The sequence below is a fragment of the Elephas maximus genome, chromosome 3 (genome assembly GCF_024166365.1).
Source record: "Elephas maximus indicus isolate mEleMax1 chromosome 3, mEleMax1 primary haplotype, whole genome shotgun sequence".
Taxonomy (NCBI): domain Eukaryota; kingdom Metazoa; phylum Chordata; class Mammalia; order Proboscidea; family Elephantidae; genus Elephas; species Elephas maximus.
In genome coordinates, this window is record NC_064821.1 from 881,016 (window position 1) to 892,027 (window position 11,012).

Genomic DNA, 11,012 nt, shown 5'->3' on the forward strand with positions numbered 1-11,012 from the left:
ACAGCCCCCCGGGAAGGTGTGTCTGTACCACTTCCGAGTTGCAACGGTCTGGGCGGCCTCATTTTTAGCTTTGTTTAGGGGTTCCTAACTTGGACGGAAACCAGTGTTGGCGCAGAACAGTAAACTACACCCACATCATGGACTGCACGCTCCTGACACCTGAGCGCTCCAACTACAGCCCAGCAACCAGCCCAAGACCTGCAGAGCCTGGGAGGCACTGGCCTTTCCCTCACGCCGGCCTCAGTTTCCAGCGGTGGGTCTAGGTGCATGAAAGGTGGGGAGGGTCTGAGGGTGCCACTGGGTCCTGTCCACCCTCCACCCCACCCCCACACAGCAGGGGCCAGCCCAATAAATGCTTCCCTGGGTGGGGAACGTCACAGGAGACCATCTGTTCCTGGCCGTCCTGCCCTGTCCCTGCTCTGCAGACACTCGGGCTACCCAGGGCAGCAGTACTCAGAGGCAGACCCCCAGGAAGAAGCACCGGCTCCCTGGGGACGCTTCCCTCCTTGGTCTCCCCTGAAGTAGGGGTCCAGCGTAGGGGTCCCCGGGGAGCAAGAGGCCCAGGAACCGCAGGGGAGCTCACTTCAGCCCACTCCCCACTGTGGGCACCAGTCAGGGGTCAGCCCACACCTCTTGGAACCTGGGCATAATCCCACACCCAGACCCCCATCCTCCCTGGCCACTCCCTCCAGTATACCTTCTTATCCCCAGCTCGGAGCAGCCGTCATTCCCCTCAACCCCTCCTCGTGGGGCTGGTAACAAGCCACCTGGCCTGGCTGTCCGCACACGGAAGCTTGGTCAATCCTGCGGTCACCACAGGTGACCCCCAGCAGGGCCAAGATGGCTCTCGGTAAACTTTTTTTACATAACTCACATACCATAAGATTACCCGTTTGTGGCCTGTACTCGACTACTAGAACCCTGACGGCACAGTGCTTAAGAGCTCAGCTGCTAACCAAAAAATCGGCAGTTCAAATCCACCACCTGCTCTTTAGAGACCCTATAGGACAGTTCCACTCTGTCCTGTAAGATCAGTAGAAATCAGAATCGACTCAATGCCAACAGGTTTGTTTTCTGGTGTGCTTGACTGTTAGCCAAAAGATTGCAGGTTCGAGCCCGCCCAGAGCTGCCTCGGAAGAGCCCTGACTATCTGCTTCACAAAAATCAGCCCCTGACCCATAACCTCTGTTGGCCCAGGACAGGAACCATTCCCAAAGCCATCTCTTCAGACAGGGACTGGACTGGACAGTGGGTTGGAGAGGGATGCTGGTGAGGGGTGAGCTTCTTCGATCAGGTGGACACTTGGGACTGTGTTGGCATCTCCCGCCTGGAGGGGAGCTGAGAGGGTGGGGGGGTTAGAGGCTGGGGAAATGGACACGAAATGGAGGGAGGGAGCGGGCTGTCTCATTAGGAGGAGAGCAATCGGGAGTGTTCAGCAAGGTGTACACGGGTTTTTATGTGAAAAATTTGTCAACCTTCACTTAAAGCACAATTAAAAAAAAAAAAACAGAATCAGCCCCTGAAAACTCACGGAGCAGCTCTACTCTGCCACCCGGGGTGCTGTGAGTCCGAGACGACGTGACGCGGCTAACGACGACGACGACGACGGCGCGGTTTGTGCACGTTCAGGGTTTTCCGAGCAGCCACCGCCACTACCTAATTCTAGAAGCTTCCATCACCTGGAATGGCAGTCACGCCTCCCCGCCCCGACGAGCGCCGGCCCTCCTCCTCCCCAGACTCGTCCCTTCCGGACGGACGCCTCACACGAGCGGGTCCGACTGCAGGCGGCCCTCAGGGGCGCGGCGTCTCCACGGCCCCCCCAGGCAGAGCTTACCTTCGCCCCCCACCCGGCCGGCCAGCGGGCGGCCGAGGCCACGTGTCCTCCGCGGCCCCAGGACCCCAGTCACGGCCAGGCCAGGCTGTGGCGTGACGTCAGCCGCCGGCGTGAGGTCAGCGGCGTGAGGTCGGCCACTGGGGTGAGGTCAGCCGCCGGCGTGAGGTCAGCCGCCGGCGTGAGGTCAGCCGCCGGCGTGAGGTCAGCCGGCGTGACGTCAGCCGGGGCGAGGACAGCCGCCGGGGAGAGGTCAGGCGGCGTGAGGACAGCCGCCGGCGTGAGGTCAGCGGCGTGAGGTCGGCCACTGGGGCGAGGACAGCCGCCGGCGGCGTGAGGTAAGCCGCCGGGGTGAGGTCGGCCGCCGGGGTGAGGTCAGGCGGCGTGACGTCAGCCGCCGGCGTGAGCTCTGATCAGCAGGGACAACGAAGGACGTCCGCCTTCTGTCCTGGCTGCTGCCCTGCGGAGCCACTACAAGGTCTGCGGGGCACCCAGCCCCCTACGTGACCCCTTGGTGGACGCAGGCAGGCACCCCATAGACGTGCGGACTCAGGACGGTAGCCAAGTGCAGGTGGGATGGGGAGAAGGCGGCAGAGGAGCCGGCAACCTGGGACTAGAGCTGGGTCTGGGTGACCTCGCTCCCAATCACACCCTCGGCACCACGCCCCGACCCTCCCACGGCTGTCGGACCACACAGCCCTGAGCTGTGGAAAGTGATAGGTGACGCACCAGGCTGCCCATTCCCAACCGTGTGCACATGTACACGCATGCACGTAGACATGTTCACACGGCACAGAAACCAACACACAGTGCACACACATACACAGCACCAAAACCAACACGCACGTGCACACACGTACACAGAACAGAAACCAATGCCCACGTACACACATGTACACGCATGCACGTACACACGTTTGCACAGCACAGAAACCAACACACATGCACACACATTTACACAGCACAAATATGCACGTACACATGTTCACGCAGCACAGAAACCAACATGCACGTACACATGTTCACGCAGCACAGAAACACACATGCACACACATGTACACAGCATAGAAACCAACATGCACATACCCATGTTCACACAGCACAGAAACCAACACAGTGCACACACGTACACAGCACCGAAACCAACACGCACGTGCACACGCGTACACAGAACAGAAACCAATGTGCACGTACACACATGCACGTACGCATGTTCACATAGCACAGAAACCAACACACATGCACACAGCACAGAAACCAACATGCCCGTACACATGTTCACACAGCACAGAAACCAACATGCACGTACATTCACACAGCACAGAAACCAATGAGCACATACACACGTTCACATACCACAGAAACCAACACCCACGTGCACACACGTACACAGCACAGAAACCAACGCATACGCACACACATTCACACAGCAACCAATCCGTGCGTACACACGTTCGCACAGCACAGAAACCAACACACATGTGCACACATGTACACAGCATAGAAACCAACATGCACGTGCACACACGTACACAGAACAGAAACCAACGCCCACGTACACACACGTACGTAGCACAGAAACCAATGTGCACATGCGCATGTACACAGCACAGAAACCAATGTACACATGCACACGCATGTACACAGCACAGAAACCAACATGTCCACACACATGTCCACAGCACAGAAACCAAAGCACAGTGCACATGCATGTACACAGGACAAAAACCAACATGTGTACACAACCCAGAAACCAACATGTGCACGCACAACAGGTACATAGCACAGAAATTAACATATGCATGTGCACATACAGGCACACAGCACAGAAACCAACACATGCACACGCATGTACACAGCACAGAAGCCAACATATGCACACATGTTCACGCAGCACAAACCAATGCGTATGTGCACAGGTTCACACAGCACAGAAACCAACACCCATGCGCGCACACGTGTACACAGGACAGAAACCAACACCCACATGCACACGCATGCACACAGCACAGAAAACAACACCCACGTGCACACACATGTACACAACACAAAAACCAACACGCACATGCACACATGTGCACAGCACAGAAACCAATGTGCACATGCACACACATGTACACTGCACAGAAACCAACATGTGCACTGCACACACACGTACATGCACACACGTGTACACACGTACACAGCACAGAAACCAACATGTGCACTGGACACACATGTACACAGCACAGAAACCAACATGTGCACATGCACACACGTGTACACAGCACAGAAACCAACATATGCACACATGTACGCAGCAAAGAAACCAACGCGCACATACACACGTTCACAAAGCACACAAACCAACACGCATGCGCGCACATTCACACAGCAGAAACCAACACGCACGTGCACACACGTACACAGCACAGAAACTAAAGCGCACATGCACACACATGTATGCTGCACCGAAACCAATGCCCATGTGCACACACATGTACACAGCACAAACCAACATGTGCACATAACATGCACACACGTGTGCACATACAGGCACACACACGCAGAAACACATGCACAGAGAACATACATGCATGTATGTACAAAGGCATGTGCACGCACCTGTACTCACATGCACACACATGTACACACACACACACCTACACTCACGCGCACACTCTGGGACCTGTTAAAGCCATGGGTGGGGGCTGTCTCCATGGGACCCTGGCATGTCAGCCTTCTCCTGTCCTGTTTACAATGTGAAATGATGTTACCCCCCAGACAAGCTGCTCCCCCCGGGGGCCTGTCACAGCTGGCTGACAAGACTATGGAGGCCTTCCTGGGACCATCTCCTGCTGGCTCTGGGCCAACACAGTTGCCTCTTTATTCCCACCGGCTCATGACCAGCTCCCCTGCTGCTACGGCGTCTATGCTAGAGGTGGGCCAAGCACCACGGCAGGCTGAGCACCCCCTGGCACGAGGCAGGGCTGTGGGCTTTGAGGGTCCCAAGGACTCTGGGCCTCGGTTTCCCCACACAGCAGGAGGTAGGGACTTGCCCATGGTCACCCAGCAGGAGAGGGCCGTGTCAGCCATCAGCCACCTGCAAACACAGCCCTCCTCTTTGCCTGCAGCCCCTCCTTTTCCACCCACCCAGACTTCAAAGACAACTTCACGCATGATAGAGATGTCCCGCTGGGACCCCCCTGGGCCGCAGGGCTCTCTGCCCATCCCTCTTGGAGTCTCTTCTCTGTCCCAGCGTGGGGCTTCTCTGTGCCCTGCAGGTCCTGGCTCCTTGCTCCAGCAGTGTGAGCAGATGTCTGCCGAGATGCTCTCCTCATATCTGAACCCCCCGAGCCCCCTCAGCCCCCTCCTGGGTCCCTATGCCCCCAGGACTGCTGACCCCCTGCCTTCGCTGGGCTGCCCTCCCCACCAGCCCCAGTGCCCCAATCCCACATGCTGGCTTCCTCCACCAGGCCTCAGTAGGACCGAGACCCCAGAGCGGACAACTCAGAAACCACTCCCAGCCTCACATGGGAAAAGCCAGGGCGAGGAACCCCAGGAAACTGGGAGAAAGAGGACCCGGTCTGGCTGGCATCATGTTCTCTGGGCCACTGGATGTGCCACCAACTCCCCAGGTCCCAGGTCTAGGGCAGGCACTTGGCCAGTCCACACACAAGAGTTCAGGGAGGCTGGTCCAGGGCAGGCGCCCAGACAGCATAGTGCCTCCCTCTCCAGGCAAGTGAGCCCCAGGTCAGGAGGAAGGACTTCGATTTCCCCTTCATGGGATAGTGCAAATGGTCACAGCACCAGGCTGCTGAGAGGTTGGAGGTTCAAATACGCCCAGAGGTGCCTCGGAAAGTCTGGCGATCTATGTCCAAAAAATCAGCCACTGAACACCCTATGGAGCACAGCTCTCCTCTGCACAGAAGGGGCCGCTTGAGTCGGAGTCCACGACAGCAACTGGTTTCACGGGGCTGGTCAAGAGCTGGGCTACCCAGGAAGCGGGAACGGAGCTCCAGACTGGAGTGAAGCTCACACCAATCCCTCCCAAGGCACCACCCTATTGGCCATCGCTGGACAGAAGCGTGAGCCTGGCAGGCTTTCTTTCTTCCCTCTGGAATCTGGCCCTGAGGGCCCCACCCCTCATTTTCTCCTTCCAACCATGTTCACCAAGTGCCCAACGCGAGGCTAGCACCCAGGGCACCAGGCTCCAGGGCCTGACAAGCCTACCTGGTGGCAGGCAGAGTGGGTGCCCAAATGCAGTCAGCCCCCTCTGGCTGACACCAGGCCCCTACCAAACTGTAAAACAAGTCCCTGAACCACGGGCCGGCACCCCCACTACAGGGTGGCAAATACACAGCACCAGACCCGGCCCAACTAGGAGGAAGAATGTTCTCAGAACAAGCAGTACCCACGGCGTTATAGGAAGCGCAAGGCAGGGGATGCCTGGGAACAATTTTTTTTTTTTTTCCCCAGAAAGTTATAATTACTTTATTCAGGGAGACGCCCCACATTCCGAAGCAGTCCCACAAACCTCACTGCCTCCCCAGGCCTTGCCTCCAGCGTACAGAGGTGCTTGGTGGGGGCTCTATCCACACACACACCCCATCCCAGTCTGGGTCAGTCCCTCCAGGGCACACAGCCCCATTATTTAGGGTCTGAGGTGGTGGCAACAGCCCAATTCCAGGCAGGACCAACCGTGCCGGCCTTGCTCTCCAGTGCACCCACATGTGCTCCTACACCCCACCTCGGGTCTGGGCTCTTACTGACCCCCGCCTCTGTCCACGAGCCTCCCTCCTCCCATCCTTGGAGGCGCAGGGAGGCATGCACTCCCACCCCAACTCTCTCAGCAGACCCCTGCTGTCAGCCCCTCCTGGGCTAGCTAAGGACAACACGACTCCCTTCCCCAAGCCCCCATTCCAAAGATGTGGGATCCCCTCCTGGCCCTGGAAGAAGAGGAAGGTCTTTGCTTCTCTGCCCACCTGGAGAGGCTGCGAGGCGGGGGGTCCCCAGGGCTGAGGAAGCCCGAGGGGGCTGCGCTGGGGGGGCCAGAAAAGGAGGGGGCTTTGGGGAGGGGGCTCTGGGAAGGAGGGGACTAAGTAAACGATAAGGTCAGGAAGTAGGGTAGGGGACACGAAAAAGGGGCAAGGGTCCCCCAGGATCAGAGACCACCGAGATGAAACGGGGCTGGGGTCATGAGGGTGCACAGGGTCGAAGAGTCACAGGAAGGAGGAATAATGGAACCCCCGAGAAGCAGGGTGGGGAGAAATCTAGGGCCAGGTTTAGGGGTCACCGAAGAGTGCCGGGTCAGGCGTCACCAAAAAAAAAAAGTCGGAGGTCGCCTAAGAGCATGGGATCGGGAGTCACGAAGGGAGGGGTCAGGGGATCACAGATAAGTGAAGCGGGGGGGGGTCACCAAGCAGCGCGGGGTCAGGGGTCACCCTAGAAGGAAAAGTTGAGGGGGGATCGCCGAGGAGGGCAGGGTCAAGCTTCAGGGCGGAGGGCGGAATCGGGGGTCGCCGAGGCGGGTGAGGTCAAGGTTCAGGGCGGGGGGCGGGCCGGTCGGCGTCGCGGCGCGGGGTCGGGGGTCGCCGCGGAGGGCGGGATCACGCGCAGCGCTCGCCCACCCGCCGCCCCCGGAACCCCGGAACCCCAGACGAGCGCGCGGGCGGCCGCGGGAGCAGGGCAGGCGGGCCGAGGCCCGAGCCGGGGCGGCGAAGCGGGGCGGGGGTCGCGGCCCGACGCGCCTCACCTCGGACCCGGTCTTGCCGGGAGCGGAGCCCGCGGCGCCTCAGTTTCTCGAAGCTCCTCAGCGGCCGCCGCTCACTTCCGGGTTTCGGGCGCCATCTTGGGGTCCCCGCGCACTTCCGGTCATGCCGCGGGAGGCGGGGCCGCGGAGCGAGCAATGGGCGGGGCCGCGGGGTGGGCGGGGCCTTGGAGCGGGGGCGGGGCCATCCCCAGGGACCACCGTGGCCCCCGGAATCCGGGGTGTCGCCCCGAAAGCGACTCCGGACTCAGAGAGGCAAGGGTTCGGATCCACGCGCGGTGCCCTCTCCAGGTGCCTTGTATAGCTCGGCCCTTTATGTCTCAGATCTTGGCTCTAAACTTCCTCCTTCCAGACCATGCAACCAGGTCCACCCCACCTCCACCCCTACACCTTTGTGCTCCCTCTTTATAGTATTGTCTGCCGACAGTAGTTCTCCCCGCCAGAACGACTTCCCAGACCTCCCACCCGACATAGAGCCTGGCACGAGGGGTCCCCGAGCGTCCCAGGGGCCACCCCAAGAGAAGGCAGGATCCTGGTGGGCAGGGTTAGGTTTCTGCCGCTGGGTTTCTCCCCGTAAAAGCTTCCAGGAGCCGGATGCAAACGATGCCCGGATTTGCCCCACTGCCGGGAAGAGGGTGGGACTCAGCCCTGGCACAGGTGGCTGAGCCCAAGGGCAACTTCCCTCTGACTTGAGCCCTTTGGATCCACCGTGGGACGGGCCAGGCTGGTTCAGGCGGGTCCAGTGTGGGAGCCGCCACTCCCTCATCTGCCAGGCCTTCACCAAGGAGCACTACTGCTGCTCCCTGGGCCCATCTCACTGCTGACCGGAGGCCTCCCTCACCCACTCCAACTCCCAGAAATTAGAGCTTGCTTGTCCACCATCTTGTTCATTCACTCAAGGAACTCTTACGGCTGTTGCTTTGTGCCTGGAGTTGAGCTAGGCAAAGCTGGGCCCAAAGGGGCCTCCATTCTCTGCCCTGCCCTCAGGGAGCCCCCAGACTAGGGAAGACAGAGCCTGTACCAGACAGTCCCGTCCATGAGATCAGGCCTGGGGCCCTAGGAGGAGTAAAGTCTCTGCCTGGAAAATCATGGAGGGGTTACATGGAGGAGTCGACATCGAAGCTGGGGCTTTGAAGTTCAAGTAGGAGTTAGCCAGACTGAAAAGAGTGGGAAGAGTGGTCCGGGCAGAGCAAAAGCTGTTCAAAGGCCTGATTCGAGGGGAATGCGGAGGGAATGGGCATGTTTAAATCCTATTTGCTCTACAAAGTTCAGGCTAAGAGCTTCTGCGCCTGAACCTACGGACACAAGGAAACAGTTGAGGAAACTGAGGCCTAGAGAGGAAGGGCGACTTACCCAGAGTCAGCTTCCCTTTGGCATGCTTAGTTCTTGGCAGTTCGGGTTGTGATTTTGGCTCTGAAACTATATTTCACAGCTAATGAAAAGAAGTCAAATTGAGCAACAGGCACTGAGGATTAGGAAGGGTGAATAAGCCCATGTCAGGCACAGATGGCGTCCACTTGCGCTTGCTCATTTCCTCCCACACATGACAGGCCAGTTGACTTGAGCGACTCCGTGAGAAATGAAAACGGAGGGCCCCTTGTTCAAAAATGCCTAGAAATTTCAAGAGGACAGGGAAGTATTAAACCCAGCACGGGTCCTTCTGAGCACACGGCCCTGGGTACCCACCCTGTCCCCACGACAGCCCTCGGAGGTCAAGACTGGTAGTAACCTGAACTCACAGGTGGAGAAACTAAGTCACAGGGCTGTTCAGTAGCCTGCCCTTGGTCCCCTGAGAAAACCATGTGGTCTTTAGGAGCCACTCTGCCTGAAATGGAGCCAGTCTGCTGGGCCGGGGTGGGTCCAGCCATCTCAGCATGAAGAAATCTGCCAAGTTTGGGGATTTCAAGGAAATTAGTCATTTTGGGGATTTCCAGGGAAGCATGGAGAGGCAGCCTGGGACAGCGAAGGGGACCTAGCTCAGGAGCCCTCGGCCCGGGGGGCAGCTATGCTTGTGAGCTCTGAGGTCCCAGGAGAGTTACTTCACGGCTCCGTGGGGGATGATGATGATAAGGAGTGCTGCATCCTGGATTGTTCAGGGACTAAATGAAGTGTCTAGTATTAGTTGTGTGCTGTCGAGTTGATTCCAACTCACAGCGACCCCAAGTGACAGAGTAGAACTGCCCCGTAGGGTTTCCTGGGTTCTAATCTCTCTCCTGTGGAGCCACTGGGTGGGTTCCAACTACCGACCATTTGGTCAGCAGCCAAGCACTTAGCCGTTGCGCCACCAGGGCTCCTTGTCTGGTATTTGGCCATCACACGGGTTCCCAGATGACCTGTGGCGCTTTCCTCCGCCAAGTCCACTGTGAATGTTTTAGACATGAGTGTGCCATAAGACAAGAATAATGATGAAGTTAGGAGCCCTGGTGGTGCAAGGGTTGAGAGATCAGCTGCTAACCAAAAGGTTGGCAGTTCAAACCCACCAGCTGCTCCTTGGAAAAGCCCCTATGGGGCAGTTCTACTGTGTTCTACAGGGTCGCTATAGTGAAGCTGGGAGTGGAGAGGAGGGGTTTGAGGACAATACGTATGTGCCGGTGTCAGGCTGAGGCCCAGTCTCATGGCTCAGCCCTCAGTGGAGCCCCCAGAAGGCTGCTCAGCTGGCCACGTGTGCCCACAACCCCCTCCTCCAGCAGCCCTTACCATCTTGGGGGCACTCCGCCTCTAGCTCCAGCCCAAGGAGAGGGTCCTCACTACTGCTTCATGGGGGGAGAGGGCTCCTGGGGTTAGGGGTTGTGGAAGGCCTGGGATCTGCCTGGTGAGGCTGTGTCTGAGGTCAAGCCCCCCAGCCCTCAGGCCACCCCTCAGCCCCCATCACACACAGGGACCTCATAAATGTCTCCAGAGGCCCTTTGACCAGCTCATGAAGGTAGGGATGCCAGGTAAAATACAAGATGCCCAGTTAAATGTGAATTTCTGGTATACGACGAATACTTTTTTTTTTTTTAGCGTAAGTATATCCTAGGCAATATATGGGATATCTTTATACTACAGAAATAGTCACTGTGCATCCGAAATTCAAACTTAACCAGGTATCCTGTATTTTCATTTGTGAGATCTGGCTGCATGACTTGGGGAGACTGCAGAGAGAAATGGGGTCCCAGAGCCAGGCTACCAGTGGGGCCTGGGTGGGTGGCCCCCTGGCTCCAAGCCTCATTCCTCTCACCTGCTAAAAGGGCGTGATCACGGCTCCCCGTGCCCAAGGAGGACAGGAGGCCAAGAGCAAGTGCTCAGTGTGGATCGGCTGGTCTCATTGTCACCGTTGTAATTATTTAAACAGTAGGAGGACCTCTGGAAACCTGAAGGGTGAGTCAGCTGGGGCTTCCCTGCAAGCCCAGGAGGAGACTTAGGCTGCCCTCTGTGTTCCTCCTGAGCGTG

General features: G+C 58.2%; 1 protein-coding gene across 3 annotated transcripts in view; it reads right to left on the reverse strand.

Moving 5' to 3' along the window:
• The window catches only part of SBNO2 (strawberry notch homolog 2), a 64,868-nt gene extending 57,186 nt beyond the window's left edge, over positions 1-7,682 (reverse strand). For all 3 annotated transcript variants that reach the window (XM_049876114.1, XM_049876113.1, XM_049876112.1), the window contains exon 1: positions 7,566-7,682. The gene's annotated coding sequence lies outside the window, so the exon portion shown is untranslated. The remainder of the gene's footprint in view (positions 1-7,565) is intronic.
• Positions 7,683-11,012: the final 3,330 nt, after the last annotated feature.